Here is a 21,505-nt window from a genome sequence, read left to right on the forward strand (position 1 = left end):
CTTAGCGATGATAGAGGTATCCAAGATAATCAGTTGGGAGGAGGCCCACTCTTGTCATCTGTCAGCAATCTACATCCCAGGAGTAGAGAACTGGGAAGCAGATTTTCTAAGTCGGCAGACTTTTCATCCGGGGAAGTGGGAACTTCACCCGGAGGTATTTGCCTCATTGATTCTCAGATGGGGCAGACTGGAATTGGATTTGATGGCATCTCGACAGAATGCCAAGCTTCCAAGATACTGATCCCGGTCAAGGGATCCTCAGGCCGAACTGATAGATGCCTTGGCAGTGCCTTGGTTGTTCAACCTAGCTTATGTGTTTCCGCCGTTTCCTCTACTTCCACGCGTGATTGCTCAAATCTAACAGGAGAGAGCTTCAGTGATCCTGATAGCGCCTGCGTGGCCATGCAGGATTTGGTATGCGGATCTAGTGGACATGTCCTCTCTGCCACCGTGGAAACTTCTCGTTCAAGGTCCTTTCCAACATCCAAATCTAATTTCTCTGCAGCTGACTGCGTGGAGATTGAACGCTTGATTTTATCGAAGCGAGGATTCTCTGATTCGGTCATCAATACTTTGATATAGGCTAGAAAGCCTGTCACTAGAAAAAGCTATCATAAGATATGGTGTAAATATCTTTATTGGTGTGAATCCAAGAGTTACTCATGGAGTAAAGTTGGGATTCCTAGGATTCTGTCTTTTCTCCAAGAAGGATTGGAGAAAGGGTTATCAGCAAGTTCCTTAAGGAGACAAATTTCAGCTTTGTCAATTCTGTTTCACAATCGTTTGGCAAATGTACCAGATGTTCAGTCTTTTTGTCAGGCTTTATCTAGAATTAAGCCTGTATTTAAACCCATTACTCCTCCCTGGAGTTTGAATTTAGTTCTTCAAGTTCTTCAAGGGGTTCCGTTTGAACCCATGCATTCCATGGATCGCAAATTGTTATCCTGGAAAGTTCTGTTTTTAGGTTGTTTCAAATAAGAATATTAATCAGGAAATTGTTGTTCCTTCCTTATGTCCTAACGCTTTTTCTAAGAAGGAGCGTATGTTGCATAATTTGGATGTGGTCCATGCCTTAAAGTTTTACTTATAGGCAACTAAGGATTTCCGTCAATCTTCTTCTTTATTCATTGTTTATTCTTGAATGCGTAGGGGTCAGAAAGCTACGGCTACCTCTCTTTCTTTTTGGCTGAGAAGTATCATCCGCCTGGCATATGAGACTGCTGGACAGCAGCCTACTGAAAGAATTATGGCTCATTCTACTAGGGCTGTGGCTTCCACATGGGCTTTTAAAAGTGATGCATCTGTTGAACAGATTTGTAAGGCTGCGACTTGGTCGTCCCATCACACTTTTTCCAAATTTTACAAATTTGATACTTTTGCTTCTGAGGCTATTTTTGGGAGAAAGGTTCTTCAAGCAGTGGTGCCTTCTGTTTAGGTTCCTGTCTTGTCCCTCCCTTTCATCTGTGTCCTATTGCTTTGGTATTGGTTTCCCACAAGTAAGGATGAAATCCGTGGACTCGTCATATCTTTGTAAAAGAAAACTAAATTTATGCTTACCTGATAAATAACTTTCTTTTACGATATGACGAGTCCACGGCCCACCCTGTTCTTTTCAAGACAGTTTTTCTTTATTTTTTTGTAAACTTCAGTCACTTCTGCACCTTTTAGCCTTTCCTTTTTCTCTTCCTATACCTTCGGCCGAATGACTAAGGGTGGAGGGGAAGGGGAGGGGCTATATATACAGCTCTGCTATGGTGCTCTCTGCCACTTCCTGTTAGCAGGAGGTTAATATCCCACAAGTAAGGATGAAATCTGTGGACTCGTCATATCGTAAAAGAAAGTAATTTATCAGGTAAGCATAAATTTTGTTTTTTCCACCTCTAGTTCTTCCAAGAGTGATCTCCAAAATCATCATGGAGCAATTGTTTGTGCTGCTGGTGGCTCCAGCATGGCCTCACAGGTTTTGGTATGCGGATCTTGTTCGGATGTCCAGTTGCCAACCTTGGCCACTTCCATTAAAGCCAGACCTTCTATCTCAAGGTCCGTTTTTCCATCCGGATCTCAAATCATTAATTTGAAGGTATGGAAATTGAACGCTTAGTGCTTAGTCATAGAGGTTTCTCTGACTCAGGGATTAATACTATGTTGCAGGCTCGTAAATCTGTTTCTAGAAAGATTTATTATCGAGTTTGGAAGACTTACATTTCATGGTGTTCTTCTCATAAATTCTCTTGGCATTCTTTTAGAATTCCTAGAATTTTACAGTTTCTTCAGGATAATTTGGATAAAGGTTTGTCTGCAAGTTCCTTGAAAGGACAAATCTCTGCTCTTTCTGTTTTATTCCACAGGAAAATGGCTAAACTTCCTGATATTCATTGTTTTTTACAGGCTTTGGTTCATATCAAGCCTGTCATTAATTCAATCTCTCCTCCTTGGAGTCTTAATTTGGTTTTGAAGGCTTTACATGCTCCTCCCTTTGAGCCTATGCATTCTTTGGACATTAAACTACTTTCTTGCAAATTGTTGTTCCTTTTGGCCATCTCTTCTGCTAGAAGAGTTTCTGAATTATTTGCTCTCTCTTGTGAATCTCCTTTTCTGATTTTTCAGCAGGATAAGGCAGTTTTGCAGACTTCATTTAAATTCTTACCTAAGGTTGTGAATTCTAACAACATTAATAGAGAAATTATTGTCCCTTCTTTGTGTCCTATTTCTAAGGATTCCTTGGAGAGATCTTTACATTCTTTGGATGTGGTGAGAGCTCTGAAATATTATGTTGAAGCTACTAAAGATTTCAGGAAGACTTCTAGTCTGTTTGTTATCTTGTCTGGTTCCAGGAAAGGTCAGAAGGCTTCTGCCGTTTCTTTGACATCGTGGTTAAAGCTTTTGATTCATCAAGCTTATTTGGAGTCGGGTAAAACCCCACCTCAGAGAATTACAGCTCATTCTACTAGATCAGTCTCCACTTTTAAGAATGAAGCTTCAGTTGATCAGATTTGCAAAGTAGCATCTTGGTCTTCTTTGCATACATTTACTAAATTCTACCATTTTGATGTGTTTGCTTCTTCGGAAGCAGTTTTTGGTAGGAAAGTTCTTCAGGCAGCTGTTTCAGTTTGATTCTTCTGCTTATGATTTAAGTTTTTCTTTTTGTTTTATGAGAGTAAACTTATATTTGGGTTGTGGTTTTATTTTTTTCAGCGAAATGGCTGTTTTTATTTTGACCCTCCCTCATTAGTGACTCTTGCGTGTAGTTCCACATCTTGGGTATTGCTATCCTAAACGTCACTAGCTCATGGACTCTTACCAGTTATATGAAAGAGAACCTAATTTATGTAAGAACTTACCTGATAAATTAATATCTTTCATATTGGCAAGAATCCATGAGGCCCACCCTTTTTTATGGTGGTTATGATTTCTTTCATGTAATTAGCAAGAGTCCATGAGCTAGTGACGTATGGGATATACATTCCTACCAGGAGGGGCAAAGTTTCCCAAACCTCAAAATGCCTATAAATACACCCCTCACCACACCCACAAATCAGTTTTACAAACTTTGCCTCCTATGGAGGTGGTGAAGTAAGTTTGTGCTAGATTCTACGTTGATATGCACTCCGCAGCAGGTTGGAGCCCGGTTTTCCTCTCAGCGTGCAGTGAATGTCAGAGGGATGTGAGGAGAGTATTGCCTATTTGAATGCAATGATCTCCTTCTACGGGGTCTATTTCATAGGTTCTCTGTTATCGGTCGTAGAGATTCATACGTGTCGCCGGAAGTTGCGTCATTTTTGACGTTCTTTTGCGTCAAAAGTGTCGGCGTTCCCGATGTGGCGTCATTTTTGGCGCCAAAAGCATTTAGGCGCCAAATAATGTGGGCGTCTTATTTGGCGCTAAAAAAATATGGGCGTCGCTTTTGTCTCCACATTATTTAAGTCTCATTATTTATTGCTTCTGGTTGCTAGAAGCTTGTTCACTGGCATTTTTTTCCCATTCCTGAAACTGTCATTTAAGGAATTTGATCAATTTTGCTTTATATGTTGTTTTTTCTATTACATATCGCAAGATGTTCCACGTTGCAACTGAGTCAGAAGATACTTCAGGAAAATCGCTGCCCGGTGCTGGAGCTACCAAAGCTAAGTGTATCACTTTTGGTATCTGTTCCTTCAGCTGTTGTTTGTATTAAATGTTATGACAAACTTGCAGATAAAATTTCCTTTAGTACTGTTACATTACCTGTTGCTGTTCCGTCAACATCTAATACTCGGTGTTCCTGATAACATAAGAGATTTTGTTTCTAAATCCATTAAGAAGGCTATGTCTGTTATTTCTCCTTCTAGTATACATAAAAGTCTTTTAAAACTTCTCTTTTTTCAGATGAATTTTTAAATGAACATCATCATTCTGATACTGATGGTTCAGAGGTTTCTGTCTCAGAGGTTGATGCTGATAAATCTTTGTATTTGTTCAAGATGGAATTTATTCGTTCTTTATTTAAAGAAGTATTAATTGCATTAGAAATAGAGGATTCTGGTCCTCTTGATACTAAAACTAAACGTTTAAATAAGGTTTTAAAATCTCCTGTAGTTATTCCAGAAGTGTTTCCTGTCCCTGATGCTATTTCTGAAGTAATTTCCAGGGAATGGAATAATTTGGGTAATTCATTTACTCCTTTTAAAAAGTTTAAAGCAATTATATCCTGTGCCATCTGACAGATTAGAGTTTGGGACAAAATCCCTAAGGTTAATGGGGCTGTCTCTACTCCTGCTATATTTTTAGCGGATGTTGCTGCAGCTTCAACTTTTTGGTTAGAAGCTTTAGCGCAACAGGTAACAGATCATAATTCTCATAGCATTATTATTCTATAACATGCTAATTATTTTATTTGTGATGCCATCTTTGATATCATTAGAATTGATGTCAGGTATATGTCTCTAACTATTTTAGTTAGAAGAGCTTTATGGCTTAAAACTTGGAATGCTGATATGTCTTCTAAGTCAACTTTGCTATCCCTTTCTTTCCAGGGTAATAAATTATTCGGTTCTCAGTTGGATTCTTTTATCTCAACTGTTACTGGAAGGAAGGGAACTTTTTTACCACAGGATAAAAAATCTGAGGTAAATTTAGGTCTAATAATTGTTTTCGTTCCTTTCATCACAACAAGGAACAAAAGCCTGATCCTTCATCCTCAGGAGCGGTATCAGTTTGGAAATCTTCTTCACTTTGGAATATATCCAAGCCTTATAGAAACCCAAAGCCAGCTCCTAAGTCCCCATGAAGGTGCGGCCCTCATTCCAGCTCAGCTGGTATGGGGCAGTTTACGTTCTTTTCAAAGAAATTTGGATCAATTCCGTTCACAATCTCTGGTTTCAGAACATTGTTTCAGAAGGGTACAGAATTGGCTTCAAGTTAAGGCCTCCTGCAAAGAGATTTCTTTCATGTAATTAGCAAGAGTCCATGAGCTAGTGACGTATGGGATATACATTCCTACCAGGAGGGGCAAAGTTTCCCAAACCTCAAAATGCCTACAAATACACCCCTCACCACACCCACAAATCAGTTTTACAAACTTTGCCTCCTATGGAGGTGGTGAAGTAAGTTTGTGCTAGATTCTACGTTGATATGCGCTCCGCAGCAGGTTGGAGCCCGGTTTTCCTCTCAGCGTGCAGTGAATGTCAGAGGGATGTGAGGAGAGTATTGCCTGTTTGAATTCAATGATCTCCTTCTACGGGGTCTATTTCATAGGTTCTCTGTTATCGGTCGTAGAGATTCATCTCTTACCTCCCTTTTCAGATCGACGATATACTCTTATATATATACCATTACCTCTGCTGATTTTCGTTTCAGTACTGGTTTGGCTTTCTACAAACATGTAGATGAGTGTCCTGGGGTAAGTAAGTCTTATTTTCTGTGACACTCTAAGCTATGGTTGGGCACTTTTTTAATAAAGTTCTAAATATATGTATTCAAACATTTATTTGCCTTGACTCAGGATGTTCAACATTCCTTATTTTCAGACAGTCAGTTTCATATTTGGGATAATGCACTTGAATCAATTATTTTTCTTACCTTAAAAATTTGACTTTTTTCCCTGTGGGCTGTTAGGCTCGTGGGGGCTGAAAATGCTTCATTTTATTGCGTCATTCTTGGCGCAGACTTTTTTGGCGCAAAAAATCTTTTTTGTTTCCGGCGTCATACGTGTCGCCGGAAGTTGCGTCATTTTTGACGTTCTTTTGCGCCAAAAATGTCGGCGTTCCGGACGTGGCGTCATTTTTGGCGCCAAAAGCATTTAGGCGCCAAATGATGTGGGCGTCTTATTTGGCGCTAAAAAAATATGGGCGTCTCTTTTGTCTCCACATTATTTAAGTCTCATTTTTCTTTGCTTCTGGTTGCTAGAAGCTTGTTCCTTGGCATTTTTTCCCATTCCTGAAACTGTCATTTAAGGAATTTGTTCAATTTTGCTTTATATGTTGTTTTTTCTCTTACATATTGCAAGATGTCTCACGTTGCATCTGAGTCAGAAGATACTTCAGGAAAATCGCTGTCTGGTGCTGGAACTACCAAAGCTAAGTGTATCTGCTGTAAACTTTTGGTAGCTGTTCCTCCAGTTGTTGTTTGTATTAATTGTCATGACAAACTTGTTAATGCAGATAATATTTCCTTTAGTAATGTACCATTACCTGTTGCAGTTCCATCAACATCTAATGTTCAGAATGTTCCTGATAACATAAGAGATTTTGTTTCTGAATCCATCAAGAAGGCTATGTCTGTTATTCCTCCTTCTAGTAAACATAAAAAATCTTTTAAAACTTCTCTTTATACAGATGAATTTTTAAATGAACATCATCATTCTGATTCTAATGACTCTTCTGGTTCAGAGGATTCTGTCTCAGAGGTTGATGCTGATAAATCTTCATATTTATTTAAAATGGAATTTATTCGTTCTTTACTTAAAGAAGTATTAATTGCTTTAGAAATTGAGGATTCTGGTCCTCTTGATACTAAATCTAAACGTTTAGATAAGGTCTTTAAATCTCCTGTGGTTATTCCAGAAGTTTTTCCTGTTCCTGGTGCTATTTCTGAAGTAATTTCCAGAGAATGGAATAATTTGGGTAATTCATTTACTCCTTCTAAACGTTTTAAGCAATTATATCCTGTGCCGTCTGACAGATTAGAATTTTGGGACAAAATCCCTAAAGTTGATGTGGCTATTTCTACCCTTGCTAAGCGTACTACTATTCCAACGTCAGATGGTACTTCGTTTAAGGATCCTTTAGATAGGAAAATTGAATCCTTTCTAAGAAAAGCTTATCTGTGTTCAGGTAATCTTCTTAGACCTGCTATATCATTGGCTGATGTTGCTGCAGCTTCAACTTTTTGGTTGGAAACTTTAGCACAACAAGTAACAGATCATGATTCTCATAATATTATTATTCTTCTTCAACATGCTAATAATTTTATCTGTGATGCCATTTTTGATATTATCAGAGTTGATGTCAGGTTTATGTCTCTAGCTATTTTAGCTAGAAGAGCTTTATGGCTTAAAACTTGGAATGCTGATATGTCTTCTAAATCGACTCTACTTTCCATTTCTTTCCAGGGTAACAAATTATTTGGTTCTCAGTTGGATTCTATTATCTCAACTGTTACTGGTGGGAAAGGAACTTTTTTACCACAGGATAAAAAATCTAAGGGTAAAAACAGGGCTAATAATCGTTTTCGTTCCTTTCGTTTCAACAAAGAACAAAAACCTGATCCTTCATCCTCAGGAGCAGTTTCAGTTTGGAAACCATCTCCAGTCTGGAATAAATCCAAGCCTTCTAGAAAAGCAAAGCCAGCTTCTAAGTCCACATGAAGGTGCGGCCCTCATTCCAGCTCAGCTGGTAGGGGGCAGGTTACGTTTTTTCAAAGAAATTTGGATCAATTCTGTTCACAATCTTTGGATTCAGAACATTGTTTCAGAAGGGTACAGGATTGGTTTCAAGATAAGACCTCCTGCAAAGAGATTTTTTCTTTCCCGTGTCCCAGTAAATCCAGTGAAAGCTCAAGCATTTCTGAAATGTGTTTCAGATCTAGAGTTGGCTGGAGTAATTATGCCAGTTCCAGTTCTGGAACAGGGGCTGGGGTTTTATTCGAATCTCTTCATTGTACCAAAGAAGGAGAATTCCTTCAGACCAGTTCTGGATCTAAAAATATTGAATCGTTATGTAAGGATACCAACGTTCAAAATGGTAACTGTAAGGACTATCTTGCCTTTTGTTCAGCAAGGGCATTATATGTCCACAATAGATTTACAGGATGCATATCTGCATATTGCGATTCATCCAGATCATTATCAGTTCCTGAGATTCTCTTTTCTGGACAAGCATTACCAGTTTGTGGCTCTGCCGTTTGGCCTAGCTACAGCTCCAAGAATTTTTACAAAGGTTCTCAGTGCCCTTCTGTCTGTAATCAGAGAACAGGGTATTGTATTTCCTTATTTGGACGATATCTTGGTACTTGCTCAGTCTTTACATTTAGCAGAATCTCATACGAATCGACTTGTGTTGTTTCTTCAAGATCATGGTTGGAGGATCAATTCACTAAAAAGTTCATTGATTTCTCAGACAAGGGTAACCTTTCTGGGTTTCCAGATAGATTCAGTGTCCATGACTCTGTCTTTGACAGACAAGAGACGTCTAAAATTGATTTCAGCTTGTCGAAACCTTCAGTCACAATCATTCCCTTCGGTAGCCTTATGCATGGAAATTCTAGGTCTTATGACTGCTGCATCGGACGCGATCCCCTTTGCTCGTTTTCACATGCGACCTCTTCAGCTCTGTATGCTGAATCAATGGTGCAGGGATTACACAAAGATATCTCAATTAATATCTTTAAAACCGATTGTACGACACTCTCTAACGTGGTGGACAGATCACCATAGTTTAATTCAGGGGGCTTCTTTTGTTCTTCCGACCTGGACTGTAATTTCAACAGATGCAAGTCTTACAGGTTGGGGAGCTGTGTGGGGATCTCTGACGGCACAAGGAGTTTGGGAATCTCAGGAGGTGAGATTACCGATCAATAATAGTCTTGGCCTCTTCTGAAGAGAGAATCGTTCATTTGTTTTCAGACAGACAATGTCACAACTGTGGCATACATCAATCATCAAGGAGGGACTCACAGTCCTCTGGCTATGAAAGAAGTATCTCGAATTCTGGTTTGGGTGGAATCCAGCTCCTGTCTAATCTCTGCGGTTCATATCCCGGGTATAGACAATTGGGAAGCGGATTATCTCAGTCGCCAAACGTTGCATCCGGGCGAATGGTCTCTTCACCCAGAGGTATTTCTTCAGATTGTTCAAATGTGGGAGCTTCCAGAAATAGATCTGATGGCGTCTCATCTAAACAAGAAACTTCCCAGGTATCTGTCCAGATCCCGGGATCCTCAGGCGGAAGCAGTGGATGCATTATCACTTCCTTGGAAGTATCATCCTGCCTATATCTTTCCGCCTCTAGTTCTTCTTCCAAGAGTAATCTCCAAGATTCTGAAGGAATGCTCGTTTGTTCTGCTGGTAGCTCCGGCATGGCCTCACAGGTTTTGGTATGCGGATCTTGTCCGGATGGCCTCTTGCCATCCGTGGACTCTTCCGCTAAGACCAGACCTTCTGTCGCAAGGTCCTTTTTTCCATCAGGATCTCAAATCCTTAAATTTAAAGGTATGGAGATTGAACGCTTGATTCTTGGTCAAAGAGGTTTCTCTGACTCTGTGATTAATACTATGTTATAGGCTCGTAAATCTGTATCTAGAGAGATATATTATAGAGTCTGGAAGACTTATATTTCTTGGTGTCTTTCTCATCATTTTTCTTGGCATTCTTTTAGAATTCCGAGAATTTTACAGTTTCTTCAGGATGGTTTAGATAAAGGTTTATCCGCAAGTTCTTTGAAAGGACAAATCTCTGCTCTTTCTGTTCTTTTTCCTGATATTCATTGTTTTGTACAAGCTTTGGTTCGTATAAAACCTGTCATTAAGTCAATTTCTCCTCCTTGGAGTTTGAATTTGGTTCTGGGGGCTCTTCAAGCTCCTCCTTTTGAACCCATGCATTCATTGGACATTAAATTACTTTCTTGGAAAGTTTTGTTCCTTTTGGCGATCTCTTCTGCCAGAAGAGTCTCTGAATTATCTGCTCTTTCTTGTGAGTCTCCTTTTCTGATTTTTCATCAGGATAAGGCGGTGTTGCGAACTTCTTTTGAATTTTTACCTAAGGTTGTGAATTCCAACAACATTAGTAGAGAAATTGTGGTTCCCTCATTATGTCCTAATCCTAAGAATTCTAAGGAGAAATCGTTGCATTCTTTGGATGTTGTTAGAGCTTTGAAATATTATGTTGAAGCTACTAAGTCTTTCCGAAAGACTTCTAGTCTATTTGTTATCTTTTCCGGTTCTAGAAAAGGCCAGAAAGCTTCTGCCATTTCTTTGGCATCTTGGTTGAAATCTTTAATTCATCATGCCTATGTCGAGTCGGGTAAAACTCCGCCTCAAAGGATTACAGCTCATTCTACTAGGTCATTTTCTACTTCCTGGGCGTTTAGGAATGAAGCTTCGGTTGATCAGATTTGCAAAGCAGCAACTTGGTCCTCTTTGCATACTTTTACTAAATTCTACCATTTTGATGTATTTTCTTCTTCTGAAGCAGTTTTTGGTAGAAAAGTACTTCAGGCAGCGGTTTCAGTTTGAATCTTCTGTTTATGTTTTTCATTAAACTTTATTTTGGGTGTGGATTATTTTCAGCAGGAATTGGCTGTCTTTATTTTATCCCTCCCTCTCTAGTGACTCTTGCGTGGAAAGATCCACATCTTGTGTAGTCATTATCCCATACGTCACTAGCTCATGGACTCTTGCTAATTACATGAAAGAAAACATAATTTATGTAAGAACTTACCTGATAAATTCATTTCTTTCATATTAGCAAGAGTCCATGAGGTCCGCCCTTTTTTTGTGGTGGTTATGATTTTTTTGTATAAAGCACAATTATTCCAATTCCTTATTTTATATGCTTTCGCACTTTTTTCTTATCACCCCACTTCTTGGCTATTCGTTAAACTGATTTGTGGGTGTGGTGAGGGGTGTATTTATAGGCATTTTGAGGTTTGGAAACTTTGCCCCTCCTGGTAGGAATGTATATCCCATACGTCACTAGCTCATGGACTCTTGCTAATATGAAAGAAATGAATTTATCAGGTAAGTTCTTACATAACTTATGTTTTCTTTTGTATAAAGCACAATAATTTCCAAATTGCTTTTTACTTCTTTACTCTTTATCACCCCACTTCTTGGCTATTCATTAAACTGAATTGTGGGTGTGGTGAGGGGTGTATTTATAGGCATTTTGAGGTTTGGGAAACTTTGCCCCTCCTGGTAGGATTGTATACCCCATACGTCACTAGCTAATGGACTCTTGCCAATATGATAGAAATTAATTTACCAAGTAAGTTCTTACATAAATTATGTGTTTCCAAACCCGATAATAAATCTTCCTCGAAACAGACTTACAAGCCTGTAACATAGTGTTAGTTCTTAGTCATAGAGGTTTCTCTGACTCAGTGATTAAGCGTTCAATTTCCATACCTTCAAATTTAGAGATTTGAGATCCTGATGGAAAAACAGCCCTTGAGATAGGTCTGGCCTTAAAGGAAGTGACCAAGGTTGACAACTGGACATACGGACAAGATCCGCATACCAAAACCTGTGAGGCCATGCTGGTGCTACCAGAAACACATGAGATTGTTCCATTATGATCTTGGAGATCACCCTTGGAAGAAGAACTAGAGGCGGAAAAATGTAAGCAGGTTGGTAAAACCAAGAAACTGCTAAAGCAACCATCATCTCCGCCTGAGTATCCTTGGATCTGGAAAGGTATTTGGGAAGTTTCTTGTTCAAACGGGAGGCCATCATATATATTTCGGGAAGACTCCACATCTGCACAATCTGATGAAACACATCTGGATGGAGAGACCACTCCCCCGGATGCAAAGTCTGACGACTGAGATAATACGCTTCCAAATTGTCTATACCTGGGATATGAATTGCAGAAATTAGACAGGAGTTGGACTCTGCGCAAGAAAGTATCCGAGATGCTAAAGAGCTTTGAGTCCCTCCCTGATGATTGACAAATGCCAATGTTTTGATACTGTCTGTATGAAAACTAATGAAAAGTTCTCTCTTTAATAGAAGCCAAGCCTGAAGAGCTCTGAAGATAGCACAGAGTTCTAAAATTTTGATTGGTAACCTCGCTTCCTGAGGTTTCCAAACCCCTTGTGCTTTCAGAGACCCCCAGACATCTCCCCAACCTGTAAGACTAGCATCCGTTGAGATCACAGTCCAGCAAGGACAAACAAAAGAGGCCCCTCGAACAATACGGTGATGGTTCAACCACCAAGACAGAGAGAGTTAAATGTTGGGATTTAAGAATATCAGTTGTGATATCAGAGTATAATCCCTGCACCATTGATTCAGCATGCAAAGCTGCATAGGTCTTATATAAAAACGAGCAAAGGGGATTGCTGCAGTCATAAGACCTAAAACTTCCATGCACATAGCCACTGAAGGGAATGATCAAGACTGAAGGTTTTCGACAGGCTGAAACCAATTGCATTTGTCTCTTGTCTGTTAAAGACAGAGTCATGAACACTGAATTTATTTGGAAACCTAAAAAGGTGACCCTTGTTTGAGGAATCAAGAAACTCTTTGGTAAATTGATCCTCCAACCATGTCTTTGAAGAAACAACACTAGTTGATTTGTGTAAGATTCTGCTAAATGAAAAGATTGAGCCAGTACCAAGATATCGTCCATAAAAGGAAACACCGCAATCCCCTGCTCTCTGATTACAGATAGAAGGGCACCGAGAAGCTTCAAAAAGATTATTGGAGCTGTCGCTAGGCCAAATGGAAGAGCGACAAATTGGTAATGCTTGTCTAGAAAAGAGAATCTCAGAAACCGATAGTGGTCTGGAAGAATTGGAATGTGAAGATAAGCATCCTCTAAGTCTATTGTGGACATAAAATGCCCTTGCTGAACAAAAGGCAGAATAGTCCTTATAGTCACCATCTTGAAAGTTGGGACTCTTACAAAACTATTTAAAAACCTTCAGATCCAGAACCGGTCTGAAAGAATTCTCTTTCTTTAGGGCAATGAAAAGATTTGAATAGAACCCCAAACTCTGTTCCTGGTGAGGAACTGGTACAATCACTCCTGAAAGCTCTAAATCTGAAACACATTTCATAAAAGCCTGAGCCTTTACAGGATTTGTTGGAACATGAGAAAGAGAGAGAATCTTCCCACGGGAGGGCTTTCTCTGAAACCTATTCGATACCCTTGAGACACAATATTCTGAATCCACTGATTCTGAACAGAACCTGTCCAAATGTCCTGAAATAATTTTAATCTACCCCCCACCAACTGATTTGAATTGAGGGCCGTACCTTCATGCAGTCTTGGGGGCTGGATTTGTTTTTGTTTTTTATAAGGCTTGGTTTTATTCCAATTTGAAGATGGTCTCCAATTGGAAGCAGAGGCCTTAGAGGAAGGAGTGTTTTTTTGTTCTTTATTCTGATGAAAGGAACGAAAACTATTACGAGCCTTAAATTTACCCTTAGACTTCTTATCTTGGGGTAGAAAACTCCCTTCCCCTCAGTGATAGTGGAAATAATAGAATCCAACTGAGAACCAAATAAATTCTTACTCTGGAAAATAGAGATAGTAATCTAGATTTAGACACCATGTCAGCATACCAAGATTTAAGCCATAAAGCTCTTCTAGCTAAAATAGCTAAAGACAAAGATTTAAAATCAATCTTATTAACATCAAATAAAGCATCACAAATGAAATGATTAGCATGTTTAAACAGAAGAACAATGCTAGACAAATTAGGATCTTCTACCCGATGAGCTAAACTGTCCAACCAAAAAGTTGAAGCAGCAGCCACATCAGCCATCGAAATGGCAGGTCTAATAATATAACAAGAATGTAAATAAGCTTTTTCTGAGATAAGATTCAATCTTCCTGTCTAAAGGATCCTTAAAAGAAGTACTATCTTCCATAGGAATAGTAGTACATCTGGCAAGAGTGGAAAATAGCCCCATCAACTTTAGGGACTTTTTCTCAAAACTCAAAATTAGCCAGAGGTAAAGGATACGACTTCTTAAACCTAGAAGAAGGATTAAAAGAATAACCAGGGTTAGATCATTCTTTAGTAATCATATCAGAGACAGCATCTGGAATAGGAAAAACCTCAGGAGCAGTCGTTTAAACGTTTACTGGCTTTGTTATCAAGAGGACTAGACTCTTCAATACCCAAAGTAACCAAAACTTCCTTCAACAAAGAACAAATATAATCTTAAACAGATAGGAAGATTTGTCAATTTCAGAGTCTAGTTCGGATCCTCTGAACTAGAGAGATCCTCATCAGCAGACAGTAAGTTGTCGGTCAATACAAATTTTATCAGAATTATGAGAAGTTTTAAAAGACCTTTCTTTCATGTAATTAGCAAGAGTCCATGAGCTAGTGACGTATGGGATATACATTCCTACCAGGAGGGGCAAAGTTTCCCAAACCTCAAAATGCCTATAAATACACCCCTCACCACACCCACAATTCAGTTTTACAAACTTTGTCTCCCGTGGAGGTGGTGAAGTAAGTTTGTGCTAGATTCTTCGTTGATATGCGCTTCGCAGCAGGCTGGAGCCCGGTTTTCCTCTCAGAGTGCAGTGAATGTCAGAGGGATGTGAAGAGAGTATTGCCTATTTGAATACCATGGTCTCCTTCTACGGGATATTTTTCATAGGTTCTCTGTTATCGGTCGTAGAGATTCATCTCTTACCTCCCTTTTCAGATCGACGATATACTCTTTTATACCATTACCTCTACTGATTCTCGTTTCAGTACTGGTTTGGTGTCCTGGGGTAAGTAAAATCTTATTTTTTGTGACACTCTAAGCTATGGTTGGGCACTTTATACGTAAAGTTCTAAATATATGTCTTTAAACTTATATTTGCCATGATTCAGGATAATCAGTATTCCTTTATAATTCAGACTGTCAGTTTCATTATTTGGGATAATGCATTTTAATTCAATTTATTTTTCATTACCTTGAAAATTTTCAATTGACCATTTTCCCTGCGTGCTGTTAGGCTCGCAGGGGCAGAAAATGTTTCATTTTATTGTGTCATTCTTGGCGCAGACTTTTTTGGTGCAAATAATTTTGTCATTTCCGTCGTCGTAGTTGACGCTGGAAGTTGTTTTCTGTAACGTCATTTTTTGACGCATGTGTATTCAGACATTTTTTTCCCGCAAAAAAATGTGGGCGTCGGTTTCGGCGTCAGAGGATGTGGCGTCATACTTGGCGCCAAAAATATGGGCGTTGTATTTTGCGCCAATAATGTGGGCGTCATATTTGGCGCCAAAAAATGTGGGCGTATTTGTTCCATTTTTTCCTCACATTATTTAAACCTCACTTTTTTATTGCTTCTGGTTTTTAGAAGCTTATTATTTTGCATTCTTTTTCCCATTCCGGAAACTGTAATTTAAGGAATTTGATAATTTTGCTTTAAATATTGTTTTTTTCTATTACATATTGCAAGATTTCACTGTTCCTGTTTCAAAAATGTTCTAAGGGATTCCTGTTGACTGAGTTCAGTCCTACCAAAGCTAAGTTCATTTATTTTAAAATGTTATGAATGTTTTTCTTTAGCTATGGTTTGTAATAAGTTATCATGATAAACTTTTACATGCAGAATCCGTTAGTATTTATGCTTTATATATTTACTATTCTTTTTACATCTTATGTACAAGAATTACTTAGAAGATTTATAAGACTATTTTTCTGATTCTATTTTAAAGGCTTTGTCTGACATTGTGCCTTCTAATAAAATTTTTAGGTCTTTTTCAAACTTCTTTTTTAATTATTTAAGTTTCAAATGACCAACAACATAATGATTTATCCTTCTCTGATGATGGTTTTTTCTCATTCAGAATTTTCTTCATCAGATATTGACACTAACAAATCCACTTTTTTATTTTTTTATTAAAGTACATTTGTTCTTTGTTGAAAAGGTGTTGATTTTTTTTTTGGATATTAAGGTAATTAGTTCTTTCAAGACTAACTAACATTTTATTTCTGCTTATTTATTCTTCTGTATTTTCAAAAGTTTTTTTCCAGTTCCTCATACTAGGGAATGGAATAGGCTGAGAATTTTCTTTTATTCCTTCTTTAAAGGTTTTAAACTATATTCTTTGCCGGCAGTTCATTTCAATTTTGAAGGTTCTCCAATTTAATGGGGCTATCTCTACTTCTGCTAATTATGCTATTGTTTCTATAGCAAAATAGTATTTATTTTTCCTTTAGATGGTTGTATCTTATTTAAGGAAAATTATTTATTTTCAGGTACTTTTCTTGGACCTGTGATTTATTTGAATGATGTTGCAATTGCTTCATTTTTTCTGTTTACTTTAAAATCAAGTATCAGATTATGATTTATTTTAGCATTGTTAAGGACAAAATCTACTAGACTAAGTGCTGTTGCATTTGTCTTGTTGTTTTGCTTTTGTTGATTATGTAAGTCCAGTGTATTGACTAGTCCTTTAACTGGGTTATCATGCTAATATTTTTCATTTGTGTCTTCATTTTATTGAATATTTTTGCAAATGAGGTTTATTCTATGTCTTTAGCTGTTTTAGCTAGAAGAATTTTGTGATTTCTAAAAAATCCATATTTCTTTTTTTTCTAATATAATCAATTATTTGGTTTATAATTGGATTCAATTCTTAACTGTTACTCTGGGCTTCTAGATTGAGTTCCAAGACTAAACTTTAAGCTTATATTAGTTTGGTTGTTCTTATTAAGGAACAAATTCCCAAGTAACAGGTTTTTAATTGGAAATTTTTTTCATTAATTTTTTTGATATTTGTTGTTTTGCAAATTTCTTTGATTTTGGATACAGAATAAAGTTCAGAGTAAAACCGTCTGTGAGAAGTCTTTTTTCTCTCTGATATTCCAGCTATTCCAGTAAGGCTAACACTTTTAGTGCGTTTCGGTCCTATATATTTTGGGATAATGTTGAAGCGCGGCTGATCACCCATTGGGGCTCAAGTGCTGCTCAGATCTGGAATCTTCTGGGGTATTTCTTCCAGTTCCATTTTTAGGAACTGGGTTTTGGGGTTTTATTCAAACCTATTCATTGTTCCAAAGATAGAAAATCTTTTTGTTATATAAATGTATCATGTATAAATGGTCTATTCTGCCTTTTGTTGGTCAGTGATGGCATTATTTTTTTTCATTAGATACAATAAATGCATATCTTCATTTTCTGTTTTCATTCAGATTATTTTCTGAGGCTGTGGAATCTCATATGATTCAACTTTGTTCTTTCAGGACATAGTTAGAGGATCTTTTTTTCAAAAGCTCTTGATTCCTCACACAAGGGTCACCTTTATTTAGGTTTCCAGATAGTTTGTGTCACTGTCTTTGTCTCTATCAGACAAAGGACAATTTTATTGGGTTCCGTCTGTCGGTACCTTTAGTCTCTATTATTTCCTTCAATTGCTATATATGCATAGAAGTTTTAGGTCTTATGGCCACAGCATTGGATTCAATTCCCTTTGCTCATTTTCAATAGAGATAACCTCTTCCAGTTTTTTATGCTGAATTATGGTGCAGGGATTCTAGGATTTTACATTTTAAATCTTCAAATCCTAATATTTATCTATCTTGATTTGGTGGTTAAGATCACCATCATTTAGTTATACAGGTCTCTTCGTTTCTTTCAACCTGGGCCATGATCTTTACAGATGTGAGTCTTTTTGGTTGGGAGGCTGTCTGAGGATCTCTGTCAGCACAAGGGATTTGGAAATCTCAGGAGGCGAGATTACCATTTGATATTTTAGAACTCTGTGCATTCTCAGAGTTTTTCAGTTAGTTTCTTTTTGAAGAAGAGACGTTTTTTGTTTTCAGACAATATCACTACTATGGTGTATGTCAATCATCAGGGTGGGACTATCAGTCCTTAGGCTGTGACAGCAGTGTCTCGGATATTAGCTTGGTCTAAATCCAGCTCCTATCTAAATTCTGTGGGTTTTTTCCCAGGTATAGATATTTGGGAAGCGGATTATCTCTGTTAATCAAGCTTTATATCCGGGAGAATGGTCTCTCATACCCAGATATGTTTTTCAGATGTGAGCATTTCTAGAAATAGATCTGTTGGCATCTCATCTGAATAAAGAACTTCTCAGGGGCCTATTCAGGTCCGGGGATCCTCAGGCGGAAGTAGTATATGCATTGAAATTTCTTTGTAATTATCTTTTTGCCTATTTCTTTCCGCCTCTAGTTCTTCTTCCAAAGTGATTTCCAAAATTCTTATGGAGTATTTGTTTGTTCTGCTGGTGGCTCCAGCATGGCCTCTCAGGTTTTGGTATGCGGATCTCATTCGGATGGCCAGTTGCCAACCTTGGACACTTCCGTTTAAACCAGACCTTCTTTCTCAAGGCCCATTTTTTCCATCAGGATCTCAAATCATTAAATTTGAAGGGATGGAGATTGAACGATTGATTTTTAGTCATAGAGGTTTCTCTGACTCATTGATTAATACTATGTTTCAGGCTCGTAAATCTGTCTCTAGAAAGATTTGTTATCGAGTCTGGAAGACCTACTTTTCTTGGCATTCTTTTAAAATTCAAAGAATTTTATATTTTTTTCAGGTTGGTTTGGATAAGGTTTTGTCTTCAGTTCTTTGATAGGACAAATCTCTACTCTTTCTGTTCTTTTTTCACAGAAAGATTGCTAATCATCCTGATATTCATTGTTTTGTACAGGCTTTGGTCCGTATCAAGCCTGTCATTAATTCAATCTCTCCTCTTTGGAGTTTCAATTTGGTGCTGAGGGCTTTACAGGCTCCTCCGTTTGAAACTATGCATTTTCTGTATATTAAATTACTTTCTTGGAAAAGTATTGTTCCTTTGGTTATTTCTTCTGCTAGAAGAGTTTTTGAGTTATCTGCTCTTTTTTGTGAATTTCCTTTTCTGATTTTTTCATCAGGATAAGGCAGTATTACTTCCTGATATTCATCATTTTTGCTTTTGATTCGTATCAAACCTGTCATTAAGCCAATTTCTCCTCCTTGGAGTCTTAATTTGGTTCTGAAGGCTTTTCAGGCTCTTCTATTTGAGCATATGTTTGCTCTGGACATTAATTACTTTCATGGAAAGTATTGTTCTTTTTGGACATCTCTTCAGCTAGAACAGTTTTTGAATTATCTGTTCTTTCTTGTGAATCTCTTTTTTCTGATTTTTTTTCATCAGGATAAGGTGGTTTTTTGCTGTCCTCATTTCAATTCTTACCTAAAGTTGTAAATTCTAACAACATTAGGGAGGACTTATTGTTTTCCTAAGACTTCTTTGGTGAGATTCTTACTTTCTTTGACTATGGTAAGAGTTTTTGAAATTCTATGTTGAAGCTATTCAGATTTCAGATAGACTTCTCGTCTATTTGTTATCTTTTCTGGTTTTACGAAGGTCAAAAGGATTCTGCCATTTATTTTGGCATCTTGCTTAAACTTTTGATTCATCATACTTATTTGGAGTCGGGTTTTACTATGTTCTACCATTTTGATGTTTTCTCTTCTTTAGAAGCAGTTTTGGTAGAATGGTACTTCAGGCAGCTGTTTCAGTTTGATTCTTCTGCTTATAATTTCAGTTTTTTTCATTATAAAAATTGAAACTTTTTTGATTGGGGTAGTGGATTAATTTTTCAGCGGAATTGGCTGTCTTTATTTTATCCCTCGCTCTCTAGTGACTCTTGCGTAGAAGTTCCACATCTTGGGTATTTATTATCCCATACGTCACTAGCTCATGGACTCTTGCTAATTACATGAAAGAAAACATAATTTATGTAAGAACTTACCTGATAAATTCATTTCTTTCATATTAGCAAGAGTCCATGAGGCCCACCCTTTTTATGGTGGTTATGATTTTTTTGTATAAAGCATAATTATTCCAATTCCTTATTTGATGCTTTTGCTCCTTTCTTATCACCCCACTTCTTGGCTATTCGTTAAACTGAATTGTGGGTGTGGTGAGGGGTGTATTTATAGGCATTTTGAGGTTTGGGAAACTTTGCCCCTCCTGGTAGGAATGTATATCCCATACGTCACTAGCTCATGGACTCTTGCTAATATGAAAGAAATGAATTTATCAGGTAAGTTCTTACATAAATTATGTTTTTATGTTTATTTGAAGGCAGAATAGCAGACATAGCCTTTTCTATAGCTGCAGCAATATAATTCTTTACATCTGCAGGAATATTAGGTACATTAGATGTTGAAGGAACAACAGACAATATATTTGTACTAATAGAAACATTGTCCGCATTCAACAGCTTGTCATGACAAATGCCACATCATTGAGCTGAAGACATAACATCAGTTAATTTACAACAAACATACTTAGCTTTGGTAAAACTGTGTTAAGGCAGCATGGTTTCTACAGCAACATCAGAGGCAGGATCAGACTGAGACATCTTGCAAAATTTAAACAAAATATCCAATTTCCTCATATAGCAGTTTCAGGAATGGGAAAAAATGCTTATGCTAAAGTAAGATGCAAAAATATAAGCATCATAGCTCTTAAAAATATAAACAGAACCAGAAGCATTAAAGGAAAAGGGGTAATGTACAAAAAAATGTAGCGCCAAGTATGACGCATGACGTAAAATGAAGTGAAAAAATGTTTGGCGCCAAAGCTAACACCAGGAAATGACGCAACTCACGTCATAACAAGCGCGACTTCGCGCCAAAAGAACTAACATCAACAAAGATGCAGGAAAAGATGAGACTTGCATCACCATAGACGTAACTTTGCGCTAAAAAAAATTTGCGTCAAGAATTACGCATAAAAAACAGCATTTTGAGTCCTCGCGAGCCTAGTTTGCCCGCAAAAAGTTTTGGAAAACAAAGTCAAATTGAAAGAACTAGAACCCCAGTTAAGAAAAAAATTATTAAAATCTTCCCAAATATAATTTCCATACTGAAACTGAGGCTGCAAAAAAGGGAAATATACATAGACCTGACTCATGGCAAATATAAGCACATATATTTAAAGGGCCAGTAAACCTAGAAAATAATGTTATATAATTCTGCACATAGTGCAGAATTATATAATATTATATTAGTGCTTGCTTTATATAACATAATATTGCCGGTGAATTTTTATAAAAAAAAAAAGAGGGGTTTTCATACCCACCCTCTGTGCTCTACTGAGCGGGTCTGGTTTTCCCTCAGAGCGCATCTGGGCAGCTGTCTAGTCACAGCCCGGCCCGACCGTGCCATTACACTCAATGTAGCTCGCTCCCACTGTATGTGTATAATTGTTATATAGCTTTTAGGTTGGTTTTATTTTGCAAATAGGATGGTGGTTGGTAAGTGATTCTTATGTGTTTTGTTAGATCTGTACAATATTTTTATCGGAGAAATTATAAAAAATATAGT

The 21,505-nt window shown here is 37.6% G+C and overlaps 1 protein-coding gene across 4 annotated transcripts in view; it reads left to right on the forward strand.

The window, feature by feature from the left end:
• LOC128657397 (oocyte zinc finger protein XlCOF6.1-like) overlaps positions 1-21,505 on the forward strand; it is a 248,550-nt gene that overhangs the window by 143,176 nt on the left and 83,869 nt on the right. The gene's annotated exons all lie outside the window — the stretch shown is intronic.

The sequence above is a fragment of the Bombina bombina genome, chromosome 4, assembly GCF_027579735.1.
Source record: "Bombina bombina isolate aBomBom1 chromosome 4, aBomBom1.pri, whole genome shotgun sequence".
Taxonomy (NCBI): domain Eukaryota; kingdom Metazoa; phylum Chordata; class Amphibia; order Anura; family Bombinatoridae; genus Bombina; species Bombina bombina.